Source organism: Piliocolobus tephrosceles, chromosome 5, assembly GCF_002776525.5.
Source record: "Piliocolobus tephrosceles isolate RC106 chromosome 5, ASM277652v3, whole genome shotgun sequence".
Taxonomy (NCBI): Eukaryota; Metazoa; Chordata; class Mammalia; order Primates; family Cercopithecidae; genus Piliocolobus; species Piliocolobus tephrosceles.
In genome coordinates this window covers 162021935-162037839 of record NC_045438.1, presented here as the reverse complement: position 1 = coordinate 162037839, position 15905 = coordinate 162021935, and the positions used below count along the sequence as shown (strand labels likewise).

General features: G+C 39.4%; 1 pseudogene; it reads right to left on the bottom strand.

Annotated features, from left to right (window-relative positions):
- Positions 1-6888: 6888 nt before the first annotated feature.
- Positions 6889-15233, bottom strand: LOC111548602 (annotated as a pseudogene).
- Between the last annotated feature and the right edge of the window lie 672 nt (positions 15234-15905).

Sequence of the window (15905 nt, the reverse complement as noted above, 5' to 3'; positions counted from 1 at the left end):
TGTGTTCAAGCGATTCTCCTACCTCAGCCTCCCAAGCAGCTGGGACTACAGGCGCATGCCATCACGCCTGGCTAATTTCTTTTATATTTTAGTAGAGACGGGGTTTCACCGTGTTGCCCAGATGGGTCTCGAACTCCTGGGCTCAGGCAATCCACCAGCCTCAGCCTCCCAAAGTGATAGGATTATAGGCATGAGCCACCGCGTCTGGCCCATTTCTGCTTATGTTTCCTTTGCACCCACTTTGCATGCCATGCTGGAAGTCCTAAGAGTGATTCACCTGCAATGTGTCCACTTGATCTAGAATCTCAGAGGGCTTATTTTATGTGTGTCCAGTAAAGGAAAGTGACAGATTTGAAATTCACCTGGAAATGGCTAAATAAATGAAGAGAACATATAACTTAAAACCAAATAAAATTGAGGGAGATAATTAATGTCAATTTGGAATTTAGCTCTTTCTGTCATGACATAATTTGAGTTCTGCCAGAGATTTGATTTTTTTTTTTTTTTTTTTTTTTTGTCCCACAAACTGAAAGATGTCTCCTTTAATTTCTCAGTAATGGTGGGAACAATGTCACATGTCTATTCTTAGCCTTCAATCTTTATTTGCTTCTACCTTGGAAACTAGATCATTTATAAAAAATAATAAGACAGACCCTCATCTGTACTTTGCAAACAAGTAAGAAAATTAGCTTGTTCTCCATTCATCTGTACTTTTTAAGAGAGAAGGAAGACAGTGAAGAACAAATCTTAATTGAATTATAAACCACATTATTTTTATAGATGTGAGTTTAGTCATTTTCATTTAAGAATTTTTAATGTTCATTTGGAAAGTCTTACATCTTAAATATATTTTTGTAAGTAAGTACATTGGGTTAAATGTTAATTGACTTATACATGAAGCACCAAATAGTTGAAACCATCTGCCATAAGTCTTAGATACCAAGAACTTTACTAGGTTACCCAGAATATCTTCCAGTGGTCACCTCTGACGTTTTCTGACATGCTTCTCAGAACCTGGGGACAAGGGAACATCTGGCACCACACATAAAATTTATCATTACATAAACCAAAGATGCTGAGGGCACCCTCATGAAAGCAGTACATTGCAAAGAAATTCAACGGTGATTGATCACAACTTGATTTGTGCTGTTAACTCTTCCGAGAAATTTCATAAACAAATAAGACAAAATCACATTTATATAACACTTGATCATGTGTGGATCCCTTTTACATTCGTGGTTTCATCTGTCTTCTATAAGAATTCTGTGAGAGAGATAGCCATACCCATATTTTTTTTTAGATAGAAAACACTAGGCTTAGAAAGATGAAGGACTCTGACTAGGTCACACTGCTAGGAAGGGTAACACTAGTGGTTCTCAGGTGCTCTTTTCACCCACCTGATGTAACTCGCACTTTATGCCTCCTGTTACCCTCACAACCTCCTTTTCAGATAATTAGGGGAGACATTGTGATAGATATTATAATTAGGTAAATATTGTAATTAGGATGGAGCCTCAGGTTGGATTGAATGGCTTCTTCAGGGATCCACTTCCAGGTTACAAAGAAAAAGAAGTGGTATCTGATTTGAGTTCTCTGGGAACAGTATGTTCATAGACCCCAGGAACTAAGAAATGAAGGCGACTTTAATGGCTGGGGAATGTGGAGAGGAAGAGTGCTGAATGACAGGGTCAAGACCAGGTGAAGTAGAGCTATCCCCAGAGAAACATGTGGCCTTTGTTAAATCACTAGGGACAGGCACTAACTTTGAGGACATTTAGGGCAAAATACTGTGCGAGGTGCCCAAATTTCTCATACAATTTTCTTAAAAACTTGTTTCCCAAGCGTGGAAAGATTCACTAACTCTCCCAGATCTACATAAATGGGAAGGAGAATTGGCATGTTTGGTTCTCAAGCCCTCCCTGGCCTCAGTGTCCTCACTGACTTTGTTGATTTCTAACAGTCTCTTCCATCTCTCAAATTGTGAGTTGACTTTAGTACTACTGATAAGGTTTGGCTGTGTCCGCACCTAAATCTCATCTTGAATTGTAATCCCCATAATCCTCCCCCCCCCCCCGTGTCGTGGGAGGGGCCTGGTGGGAGGTAATTGAATCATGGGTGCAGTTCCCCCATGCTGTTCTTGTGATTATGAGTGAGATCTCAGAGGTCTGATGGTTTTATAAGTGTCTAGCATTTCCCCTGCAGTCTCTCATTCTCTCTCTTGTCATCCCATGAAGAGGTGTCTTCCGCCATGATTTGAAGTTTCCTGAGCCCTCCCTAACCATGCAGAACTGTGAGTCAATTAAACCTCTTTTCTTTATAAATTACCTAGTCTTGGGTATTTCTTCACAGCAGCATAAGAACAGCCAAATACAACTACAGTTCACTAACAAATCAAACTCTCCCAGTTGACTTCATTCCCCTGTAATGTGGTTCTTTGATAATTTGAAATTTAAACTAGTGAATTGTGAGGTATCTTACAGATCATTATGGCTCAATAGTATTAGTTTCCTGCTATTGTTGACATTATGAAGGCTTTGGTTTCATTTGCTTTCTTTTTGGCTTTAGGTTTTTCTAATTGTTTCCTAATATCTGATTTATATATTCTTTATTTCACCAAATCATGCATTTTGAAAGACTACTCATATTTTGCCTGTTGTTTTGCGATTCAAATAACATACCATCAGACAAGCAGAATAACATCCCTTCTTTTTATAAAGACTGGCCACTTTTTAGTTATCTTAGAAAGCACCTGAATATGGTCTCCAGTATGAAACATAAACACTTTTTGTTTTGTGCCCAACTTGGAAAATTTGCAGCCTCTAGTTCTTCAAATATTTTTTCTGCCCCATTCTCTCTTTCCTTTCATGTTGGGATCTTAATTAAATATATGTTATGACTGTGGATATTGTTCCACTAAAGCCTGTTCACGTTTCCCCCAATCTTTTTGCGTCTGTTCTTCAGACTGAATAATTTCTACTAATCTGTTTCTGTTTGTCTTTTTCTTACATTACCTCTAATCTGCTGTTAAGCCCACCAGTGAATTTATTACTTGAAATTTTATTTTATTTATTTATTTTTTCCCTAGAATTTCCATTAATTTCTTTTTGATCCTTTATTTTCCCTATTAAGCTTTTCTCTATGTTCCTATATGAGATTTCCTATGTATTCTTTCATTATGACTAAAACAGTCTTTATCTTATTGAGCATGTTTATAGTAACTGCTTTAAAATGCTTGTCTAGTAACTTTAATAGCCAAGTCATCACAGAGTTAGTCAACATTAATTTCTTTTCTCTAGAGCATGGGTCATGTTTGACTGTTTCTTTGTATGTATGGTGATCCTGCATTGCATCCTGGACATCATGAATGATATTTTGTAGACACCATTAATTTTGTTATGTTCCCCCAAATAGTGTTGATTTGCATGTTTGCTTATTTTAGCAGTTAGTTCACTTAACTAAGCTTATTCCCATTACAAGAAGTGAAATTCCTAAACCCTTCATTTTAAATGGCTTCTTCAAAGCACATGAAAAATCTGATATTAATCAGCCACTTCTTCTGAACTTATTACCTGAAAAAATATCATTCCACCTAAAGCAAATCAAATAGACTTGAGTAGATGTTTACAGAGATCTTAAGTTTATAGAGACTTCTCCTTCAAATAATAAAAATAATAACAATAAAATTCTCTCATACCTCTTCTGCTTTCCAGAAATAAGGGAGTTAATCAATTTGTTAGATTATGAAAGCATATGCGTCTACAATTTTATCAGTAGATATTTAAACTCTATAAACCAGATCATCATTTAGGAGATTTCATATGACACTGTACTTAAATGACTTATACTTCTTGGCTGAACCAAATTTGATCTCCAAGAAAAGTCTTTGATTAATGAAACTACATTATTTATTATTACACAAATCATAGAAAACAAAAGAGTAGCTTTTAACAAAACTGGTCTATGTAACACAGGGTGAAGCACTATAGGGAGTAGATCCAGCAGACAAAAAAAGAAATCTACATTCTGGTTTGGCTGCACAACAACTCAGACATGGCTAACTCCAGCTTGAGTTCCAAATAGTTGCACTGGTGCTCTGCTGGGAGATTTCAGGACAAAGTTATTTTGCAAGAGAGGGATCATCTTGAGATAGGACTCTGAAGTTTTTATTAATTCATAGCACTTAAAGGTCTGGGATAACATATTTTAAGAACCCAAAACAAGATGCTCAAGACATATCAATTCTTATAGTTGGTCTCAAAAATAGATACATATAACTAGATGTTAGGACCCCGTTTTCTCCTGTTGCAGGGTTTCAATAAGCAATAATATCCCATTGGACAACAGCTGCTCACAAGTGAGTTTATAAGCGCTTTTTTTGGTTAGTAAATAGTCTTCAATAATTGTGATTGACCAATACTTAATTTTGCTGGAAATTGTTTTGCTTCTTTCTAGAGAAGTTTCTATTCATCAATGCAAGGAAGAATGCAGAATCTCCACAGAAAGGAATTTAACCTCTAGGAATCACTACTCTAGAAAATGATAAAAATAAAACCACTGAATTTGTGAATAGTTGAAGATTACTTAAAATGTTTTCATCCACTTATTACTGAAGTTTATGTAAAAGATGCACAATATTCAGAACTAAAGAAAACTTTACAGATCACATAATCAAACCCCTTTTATTTCCAGGCTTGGACATTAAGGCCTAAAGCAGAGGTTTGCTTCTGCCTCTAACTATGTGCCAGCTACTCCACCATGTCCTTAAATTTACCTCATAAGGCTATTTTTTTTTTTTCTGAGATAGATACGGAAAAGAGAAAGTGCAGGGACATAGAGAATGCATATTTCTCACTTTAATAGATATTGCCAAAATGCCCATGAAGATAGTCACACTGGTTTATGCACCAACAAGCGTGTATGAGAATACTGGTAACCCCACGGTTTCATCAGAACATACTACCAGACAAAATTGATTTTAAATCATATCCATTTTTGTAAAAATCGTATCTCATTGCTTTAATTTCCCTTAGCACTAGTGAAGCTAAGCAAATGTTAATGTGTTTAATTAGATAACTGCATTTGTTTTTTCTTTTTTTCTTTTGTTTTTGAGATGGAGTTTCACTCTTCCCACCCAGGCTGGAGTGCAATGGCCCAATCTCAGCTCACTGCAACCTCCACCTCCTGGGTTCAAGCGATTCTCCTGCCTCAGTTTCCTGAGTAGCTGGGATTACAGGCGACCACCACCATACCGGGCTAATTTTTGTATTTTTCTGTGGAGACGGGGTTTCACCATGTTGGCCAGGCTGGTCTCGAACTCCTGGCCTCAGGTGATCTGCCCGCCTCGGCCTCCCAAAGTGCTGGGATTACAGGAGTGAGCCATTGCTTCTGACTAATACCTGTATTTCTTCTGTGAATTTCTTATTCTTTGTCCATGCATTATTGGTCATTTGTTTTTACTAATTAGTGTTACTCTTTACATATTGCAGTTATTAATTCCTTAACTGTTACATATGCTGCAATGTTTTTGTCTGTTTTCTCTAAGAGTAGCTCAACATAACTTTAATGAAATGCTGATTAACAAAAAAGGGTATCCATGTTTCTCTGGGAACCATTACATAAATTCTGCTTGAGAGGGTTATTTGTATTTTGTTTGACTTTCACTGTGGCTTAGGGCAGGGAAAATTAATTTTATAATATTAAGCAACTACTTATTTCACTGTATAGTCAGTGGAAAAGGGACAGTATGCAGAAATGACTCTCTACTTCATATCTGAAGTATCAACAACTCTTATTCTGTAGCTGTCATGTCTGATATAAAAATCCAGTCTTCCAAGCATGGCACACTTCTTCTCTAAGGGCCAGAAATGAATTTCAGACTCTCCTATTGTATTTTTTCATCAGAGGAGGAACTGCTTCTTTTTTTTTTTTTTTTTTTTTTTTGAGATGGAGTCTCACTCTGTTGCCCAGGCTGGAGTGCATTGGCAGAATCTCAGCTCACTGCAACATCCACCTCCCAGGTTCAAGTGATTCTCCTGCCTCAGCCTCCTGAGTAGCTGGGATTGCAGGCACATGCCTCCATGCCCAGCTAATTTTTGTATTTTTAGTAGAGACAGGGTTTCACCATGTTGGCCAGGTTGGTCTCAAGCTCCTGACCTCAAGTGATCCACCCACCTCAGCCAAAGTGCTGGGATTACAGGTGTGAACCACCGTGCCAGGCCAGAACTGCTTCTTTTCTCTTTTGCTATTAGAAACCAGCAAACTCCATGATGGCTATTTATCTATAATTTATTTCTAAGAACATTCTACCAGTGACATCTCAAGCAAGATGTGATAACAGCTACACAAAGCAGTCTACAGCATGCAGTGTGTCTCAATGCCTCTGAGAAGTAGCATTGAGTAGCATCTTTTGTTCTCAGATGGCCCTCAGTCCTTCCCCATGTCATCTTTCTGTCCTAGACCACGGCCTAACTGCTCACAAGGATTCAATGGCATGCAAACAGCTGTTAGTTGGTTTTCTTAAAATAGGTATTGTTGATTGGAAAGACTGGCTCATATTTAAACTCTACCCTTTTTGCAAATGCCAGATTTTCTCAATAGTATCCCAGGAGAGATTTTGTTTTGAACAGTTACTGAATTTGACCAGACTACAGGCATAGCACCACCCATATTGCTCAATGCTAAGACACAGCATCTTTGATTTTCTGTATGTCATAACGTTCTGAAGATTGAGTTACTGATGGTGCAATTGTGCAACTACACATCCTCCTGTAGTTCTTGCTCTCCATTCAAGCAGGCCCTAGGGCTCATGGCAAGATGATTTCCTTGGAGAGAAAGAGCCTGAGACTTAGAAATTTAATTTGTGTAAGGAACCCTGGCTTTTTCCCTCCTTTAGGAATCTGATTCTTCCTTCTCTTCCTCTTCTTCTTCCGTCACAGGACTCTTTGTGCTCCACTCCAGTGTAGTTTGGTTGACTGATGCTTCATTGTCTATATGCACCGACATGACAAGTGACTGTTCAGGCGCAGTTGGAGATGTTGGAGAAGACAGCACCTCATCCCCTCTCCTAGAACTAATCATTGATTGGACGGCCAATGTTTCAACCTTGATGTGATTCACCAGGTCGTACAAGGGTTGCCTTCAACGGGAGCAGTGTCTCCTCCTCCTTGTGCAGTTCCTGACCCAGCTCAGTGTGTTTCCTGGTGACACTGCTGCCCGCCACACGGCCCAGTGCTGCAAATATTTTTATATAATTAGATTTGTTCATTTAATTTTTAATGTCTTTTTAATAGAGAAAACAATAATTTTATGAGCTCAAAATCTGCAAATCCCTTGTATTTTCTAAAAGGCTTTCCTCAATTACAAAAATTCTCCTTACGTTTTATTCTAATATTTTATAAATTTTGTTTAGCTTGTCGATTTTGCATCTGAAATTTATGTTACAATAAAATAAAGATAAAATTTAATATTTTCCCTCAGATGTATTGCCAAGTGTCCCAACATAGTTTGTTGAATATTTCTTTTTTCTCTGCTGATTTGAAATGCCAATTTTCTCATACAACAAATTTCCATACAGATACATGTCTATGGCTCTGTCCAATATTCTTTTCCACTGATCTATTGGCATATTCCCATGCCACCATCTATGTTCAATTACTGTAGAATGAATATATATAGATAGATATATGTATATCTATCTGTCTATATCAGAGCAGTTCTCTCTCATTGTTTTTGTCTTTTAAAATTATTATAGTTATCCTTGCCCATTTACTGTTCAGTACATTTTGCTTCCAGTAATTGATTGTAAGAAATGAATGTAATAATTTTTTTAAATGGTTCTGATGTTGAAAAGACTGTAAAAAAAATGAAGTACACATTGGCTAACTCAGTATACCTTTTGAAAGATATTGTTTAAGATTCCATATTGATCTTGCAAGATCATTCCAGGGAAATAAGTGTGTTATTGTAGTGGATACATCCACCACAATCTCACCATTTGAGGATACATCCTCAAAATGGCTCCAAATCCACCTTATTCTAACACAAAGTGGACTTTGCAATCATAGTTCTTGTCCACTTATTGTGACACACGGATTGTATCACCCTATTGTTTCTGAGGCAAACTTTGTACTTGCTTCCATTAGGTTTATGAAATTTGCAAATTGGGCATTTTCACTGAACTTTTAATCTTTCATCATCTTCAAACTATCGAATAAGCAAAAAATTCTGCAGACTGTGAAAGGCTATGCACCTTAATGCTAGAGGAAGTCTGTTAAACAAACCTAATGCATGGATTTCATCATTTTATCTCAAGCTTTACCACAAGAGTTACTTCTGCTGAATTAGAAATAGGGTGATAATTCTCATTTGCTTCTCTCTCAATTCCAACTGAGATAAAGACTTTAAAAACAAAATTACCTTCTGGGCACTGCTTCTTGCATGGACTCTGCCCATTTTAGTCACAAGAGTGAATTTTTTTTTTTTTTTTTTTTTTTAGGAGTCAGGAGCTGGATTAATATGAGTTCTTTCACCCTCAAAAGACCTCACACCTCATGGCCTTAAATGGTTCAACCTGAAGGAGACAGAGTTTAAAATATAATAATGCATTACTCGGCATGATATTAGTCCTCAAGTATTTCCACAACCACTTGTAATTCAGGGAAACCCCATCAAGAACCTCGTTGATGGTTAAAGGACACCGTAAGGTAAAGAAGTGGATACAGTCCATATTCGTAATTTGGTTCTTCTGGGTTACTGGAGCTTCCTCTCATCATTGCTTCTCTTCTGTTTCTATGCATTTCTATTGCTTTCACTGAATATGCCATTAGCTTCGAGTTGATTTTGTATAAAGAAAGAGCTTCTTAGCAAAGGTCTTTTGGCCCTTTGCTTGTTTTATTACTGTCAACACAGAGTTAGAAAAGGACTATTTAATAACGTTGTCAAGGTCTTGAAATGATCGCTCAGCCAGTTCATCAAAATGGTGGAAGATAGAGCAAATTATCTTTGCATGATCCTGTCCTTATTATCTGTTGGTCATCCAACAAAGGACAGCTATGCAGACAATCCCCTAATAATAGTAGCTCTACAACAATAAAAGTAGAAAAATAGTAACTATATAGTGAAGAAACCTGGCAGACACCTCCTTCACCAAGTGGTCAAAGTCCAGTTATGGGACAAATCAAATCCTCTGCCTCCAAATATAATGAACTAGGGAGAATGCAACACCTCTTTTATGCTATTGCTGCCCCAACCTGATTCTCACTGTGAGGAAACATCAAACAAACCCAAATGGGAGGACATTCTACAAAATATGTAGCCTATCCTCCAAAAACGTCAAGTTATAAAAATCAAGCAAAGACTGAGAAACAACTGTTTCAGACTTAAGGAGACTAAAAAGACAGATGACTTAATACCTCTTTCAGGATTTTCTCTGGTTCTAAAGTATATTACTGGGACAACTGGCAAAATCCAGATAAGATCTATGGATTAGATAATAGAATTGTAGCAACATTCATTTTCTGAGTTTACTGTTTGTACTATGATTACATATTTTGAAAAAAAAAAAATCCTTGTTTTACCAATTCAGTCCCCTGATCCCTCCTAGCTAGAAGGGAAAAATAGGAAAATCAATCTATACACCAAGTCTAGTGAGCTAGTTAAAAATCAGAGTTCTGTTACCCATGATAAAGGAAAGAATTGATACTAGAATGAAACCAGTGGTCTTAAACATGAAGTATGTGTTCTTGAGAATTGCAGTTGTACAAAGACAAAGTCACAGGAGAGGAAGACCTATTTGAAGGCTCTCAAGGGCAATCTCATGGATGAGAATGAAATTATACATATGCAGCCTCATCTGGACTAGAATGAAAACATCAAGAACTGAGTGCCTTCACTCATACGTTATCTCAGGGCCTAGATCACCTCCTGCACCTCTACTTTCTTTTGTCTCACACCCACCAGTTTCTTCTCCCTACCTGCTTTGCTGACCTATGAATCCAAATAGTGTTCCCAGTTTTCAAGTCTAAATGGCATGGCAGGTCCAGCCTTCACTATCAACTGCTGGTACTCATTATATCTCAGTTTCTATTGAATTGATTCCACCCATACTTTCATAAAAGGATTTCAGTGACCGCAATATGTCTAGAAGTGCTTCAGAACAGTTGTCCATCCAGGTCTAATCCTATGTGGCTTTAAGGAGGCAATGTCACATGGTGTGATTTGAGATTAGAGGGTTATGATTAGAGATTCTCCCAGAACAATAAATGGTCAGGATGAGAAATGATTGTGATAGTTGGCGGATATTTCAGAATACTTTTCATTTGAAAAAAAAAAAAAAAAGCCAAAATTAAGATGAAGTGATGATTCACTCCCAGAAGTAAAAAACTGCTAGGATTGATCTGAAGAACAGCAAATCAAGTAGCTAAAGTGGAAATGTACAGTAAACATGATGAAGAAAATTACCCCCAGTAAAAAATCCATCGATGAAATTTTTTCAAAGACCTTTCCTCAAGAGCATACGTATAGAAATAGATGGGACATGGGAGGGACAAATAGCTAGCAAATCAAAGCAATCTGCAGTGAAATTAAAAGAGAACTAAAGCCTGTGACATTATCCCTCTCCCTCGTAAGCTTTCTGCCTTTACTTGAATCTTTTCCTGAACTTAGGTCTTGGTAAATCTGGCAGCTGTCACAAAATACCATCTGTCCTAAGAAAATGGGTGCAGAGGTGGCTGTGACCCAGGGGATTTTCCCGAATGCTGTCGGCACGTATTTTTGGCCTGATCAAGTCCCTGACAAGAAAGTGAAAACCCTACAAAGAAAATCTCTGAAGCTGCACTCGAAAGAGGAATGGCTGCACAGTCCCGTTATAAGATTGGGGCAGTGGCTGTCCACTGTGAACAAAGGGGAAGCTGGCCGGGCGCAGTGGCTCACGTCGGAAATCACAGCCCTTTGGGAGGCCAAGGCAGGCAGATCACGAGGTCAGGAGTTCGAGACCAGCCTGGCCAGTATAGTGACACCCCGTCTCTACTAAAAATACAAAAAAGTTAGCTGGGCATGGTGGTGGATGCCTGTAATCCCAGCTACTTGGAAGGCTGAGGCAGGAGAATCGCTTGAACCTGGGAGGTGGAGGTTGTAGTGAGCCGAGATCGCGCCACCACACTCCAGGCAGGGGGAACAATGTTAGACTCCGTCTCAAAAAAACAAACAAAAAAAAGAACCAAAACCCAAAAACAAACAAAAAACAACACAAAAACGGGAAAGATGAGGAGGAGTACAACTTAGGACAGCTCGTGCTTAACTCCAGGGGAGGCAGGGGAGAAGATAGAGAGGCATGGGAGTTCTATAAAGCAGGCATGGAGTTTGCCATCTGAGAATCCATCCTTATCTGGTTACATGTACGGATTAGTCAGAATTGCCTGTACCTTTTAGTCTACCAACTGAGAGCACACTTCTAACCTGAGAAATTTAAGTGCTGGAATTACTCAGTCTTTGTGAACTGGGTACACTGAAAATTGTCCTCATCAGCTCTGTTTAAGTTATCCCAGCATTTGAGAGGAAACCGTTTTAACCTCAGTCTGCCATCATTGATAAGAGGAGGTTTTCTTCAACTTGCAAAGAAAGCCATTCACATACCTTTAAGATAACTTCCTGCTACTGGTTCTTTCAGTGGGTAGGGAAATGTTTGACCCGTTCTCAGGTTTTGCAGGAGAGTCAAAGCATTGCAACTGCTCATTTATCTCCCAGCAAAACTGTGACTGTGGATCCTGTTTGCTCTGAGAGAATACCGAATACATTTTATTTTTATTTTTTATTTTTGCAGGGGGATTGGGATGCTTTTTTTGTCACCCAGGCTGGAGTGCAGTGGCATGGTCATGGCTCACTGCCGCCTCCATCACCTGGGCTCAAGCAATCTTCCCTCCTTAGCCTCCCAAGTAGCTGGGGAGCCAGGACTACTGGCACACACCTGCCCTACCTAAGCTTTTTATTTTTGGGAGATGGGGGTCTCACTTTGGTACCCAGGCTGGCCTCTAACTCCTGGCCTCAAGAAATCTTCCTGCTTCAGCCTCTGAGTCACTGGGATTACAGGCATGAGCTACCACACCAGGCTTTGAAAGCTTTTTAAACTAAACCCTTGGCCATTGTGCTGAGCAGGTATTAGGAAAACGACAGACATGCTGATGAATTCTCTAAACCTTACTTATCCGTGCAGTGGGGAGCTCCCCAAAACTGATGGGGAAATGCAGCAATAGCCTCCTGATTCCACTAGATGTTTAAGAGGAATGTGGGAGATGCCTCTACAAACTAAAACCTCGGCTAGGTGAAGGTCAGATGCATATGGATGAGAAGCGCACAGAAATAACCTGCAGAGGCCGGGCACGGTGGCTCACACTTCCAATCCCAGCACTTTGGGAGGCAGAGGTGGATGGATTACTTGAGGTCAGGAGTTCAAGAACATTCTGGCCAATGTGGTGAAACCCTGTCTGTACCAAGAACTACAAAAAAATATTAGCCAGGCATGGTGGCAGGTGCCTGTAGTCCCAGCTACTTAGGAGGCTGAGGTGGGAGAATTGCTTGAACCCAGGAGGCGGAGGTTGCAGTGAGCCAAGACTGCAGCACTATACTCCACCCTGGGCGAGAGAGGGAGACCCTGTCTCAAAAAACAAAAACAAAGAAATAACCTGCAAAGGAAACACATGCACGCCAGACACACTACACATACACACCACACATACACATCACACCATGCACACAACACACACTACACACACAAACCACACGTATACATCACGCCACTCATACCACCATACCACACACACCACGCATACACACCACAGGTACATGTCACACCACATACCACACATACACACTACATGCACATGTCACACCATGCATATCACGTACATATCCATCAAACACAACCACACCACACACACCACACATTTCCTGCACACACATACCATGCACACCTGTAAGGTAAAGAAGTGGATACAGTCCATTTTAGTAATTTGGTTCATCTGGGTTACTGGAGCTTCCTGTCATCATTGCTTCTCTTCTGTTTCTATGCATTTATATTGCCTTCACTGAATATACCATTATCACACACACACACACACACACGCACACACCATGCACAGTAACCCCAGGCAGCAGCGGCAGTCGATGACTACTTTCTCACATAAGTGACCCCGTGACTTCATTTCTGCACAGGTGTCTGAGCAGCGAGTGGAGTCTCTTCCTGTCAGTGACAGAAGGACCTACAGGCTGGAGACTGTGGGAGTCTCCAGAATTTTCAGCATCGAAGGGGTTGCCTGTGGCCCCTGATGTGAGCAGATCCCTTGGCAGAAGCTGTGGAACCTGCTCATTTGCTGGGAAAGGAGGAGGAGTGCCAGCACGCAGTCTGTGTTCACTCTGAGTGGGACGTCCTGAGACCTATCAGGCTGCACCAGCCTGTGAGGGAGGCACAGTGCCCTGTTGGTGCAAATGCCACATCCTTCCAAAGTGTGGGGCGTTCAGGCCTCACCTTCAGACACGGTTTTCCCCTCAGGGGATTTTTCCTTATCTCTCACTCTGTCCTCCAGGTGCTGAGAAGCACTTCCTTGAAGGTGCTCACTGAGCCAAAAATGCCTGAGGAATGCAGGACTCCCTTGTTACACTGGGTTCTGGGCTTCATTAAAAGAATATATATATATATATATATATATATATACACATATATATATATACATACACACATATAGTATATACTATGATGAAAATGTCAGACATAATGTAAGATGTAATGTATGGTATGTTCAATATAATTTAGGTGTACTACATATATTTATAATATAATAATAAATATTTATAATATATTTTAATATATAACACACAGATATAGGTGTGTGCATATATGCACATGTATGCATGTGTTTTATTTAATTAACAACACTTATATAACGATTTCTATGTACACTGTCCCAAGCCCTTTATAAATGATAACTCATTTAACTTAACCTTCAAAACAACCCAATGCTACAGCTGCTTCCCCCCACCGCCACTCCCACTTTACAGATGGGGAAACCGTGCCTGAGCAGGTTGGGTAACATGCTCCAGGGTGCACAACTAGCATGTAATGAAGCAGGGTTCAGACTGCCCCTCTGGCTCATGATCTTGTAGTCATGTTCCATTCCAGCACCCTGTCCAAGCTCACTCTCACCTGAGAGGGGACCTGCGAGGGAGAATTTAGTAAGGCTTAGTTGGGCAGTTTGGTAGTACATAAAAATTTTCCCTGGGCATTTTTCCAGGCCACAAACTCTCTAAAATGATTTGAGGGATGTGCATCTACACCTCTGACCATTCACATTCAGCTTTGCAAGGCGTCAGACTTTGGATGAGGAGAGTTGTGGAGAACGAATTTGTCAACACTGCAAAGAAAGTTAACTGTGGAGTAATTTCATATTAAATCGTGTGAAAAGTCAGAAGAAATCTTCTTTCACAAGATATTATTTAAGCTATGTATTTATTTACTAGAGATGAAAATAGAAATAATCTAAATCCAGATGGCTTTTTAAAAAAACATGCTACCAGATAATACAAAGAACAAATGTGTATGTGTGTGTGTGTGTGTGTGTGTGTGTGTGTGTGTCTGTCTGTCTACCTTATAGGTATAAATGTCTCATTATTTACCTGTTATAAAATTCTAGACATCACCTCGTTAAGCCTGTTATCAACTAGTTATTACTGACCATCACTGACCTTTTGGGCTATTTTTATCTGCTTTTATTTATTTTGTTCTTTTTTAGGGAGTTTTACTCATGTGTTAACTTCTCCATTGACACTGCTTCTTAACATTATTTGAATGTAGATTGTAGTCAAAGATATTCAATGATTCAAGGGTTTGACTATTTTCTCATAGCAATAGCATTTGCTTGTGGAGTATCTTAAGGACACTTTGAGACGAGTGAGAATGAGATTTTGAAACTGAAGACAGGTTGAGAGCTGGTGCGCTCATCACCCTCCTTCTCTGAATGAGCCTCATGGAGCAAAAATGCCACCATGGAAATGAGGTGACACACAGCACTGGGAAGGCTTTTATAGTTTATAAATTCTTTCCTCCACAGTGTCTCCTGGCATATTCAAAAAGAGTCATTGTTCTGATGATATTTGACAATGCCCATGATCTCCCAGAAAGATGTAAAGAGAAATGACACTGGTGTCCAGAGTAGCCCAGAGGTAAGCAGAGCCCATACCCCCATGGCGCTGCCCAAGTTAGCGAATATAAATTCAGGAAGTTAAAGTCAAATTTCAGAGTCGAGAGTGCTCACCATTTTACTACAGACCCCAATGCTTTACATTTCAGATAAGCAATAAATAATTGTCAAGTTATTGACAATTGTCAATACATATGTATTTATGTCAAGACATATGTATGTCCCACATATACCGTGGAACATATTTATACTAAAACAGTCACTCAAATTTAAGTGAGCTTCTGGTATTTTATCTGGCAACCCCAGCAAGAAGGCAGGGACAGCAGAAGTACATGGAGGCCACTTTGCTCTACTGACAGATGAGTACAATATTCTTTGCATCTGTGTTTCCTTGATGAGTATTATAAACTAATGCTTTTGTGCACTCAAGATATGAGTATAATTTAGGGAGTCTCTGCACAGCCATGAGTGAGAAGGTAGTGTTAATAAAGAAGAAGGAAGTGTTAGTGAAAAATTGGAGAGACTGGAAAAGAAGTGCTGATTTCAAAGCATGCCTTGGACACTAAACATTTGCCCTCAGACAAGTCAGTAGACTTGTAGGGAAAGGAGAAAGGAAGTAAGACTTTTTCAAGTGGTTTAGTTTTGCCCATAAATTGTGATGATATCTACCTATTGATGATGCCTTTTGAGAGACTTAAATAATACCACCAACCACAA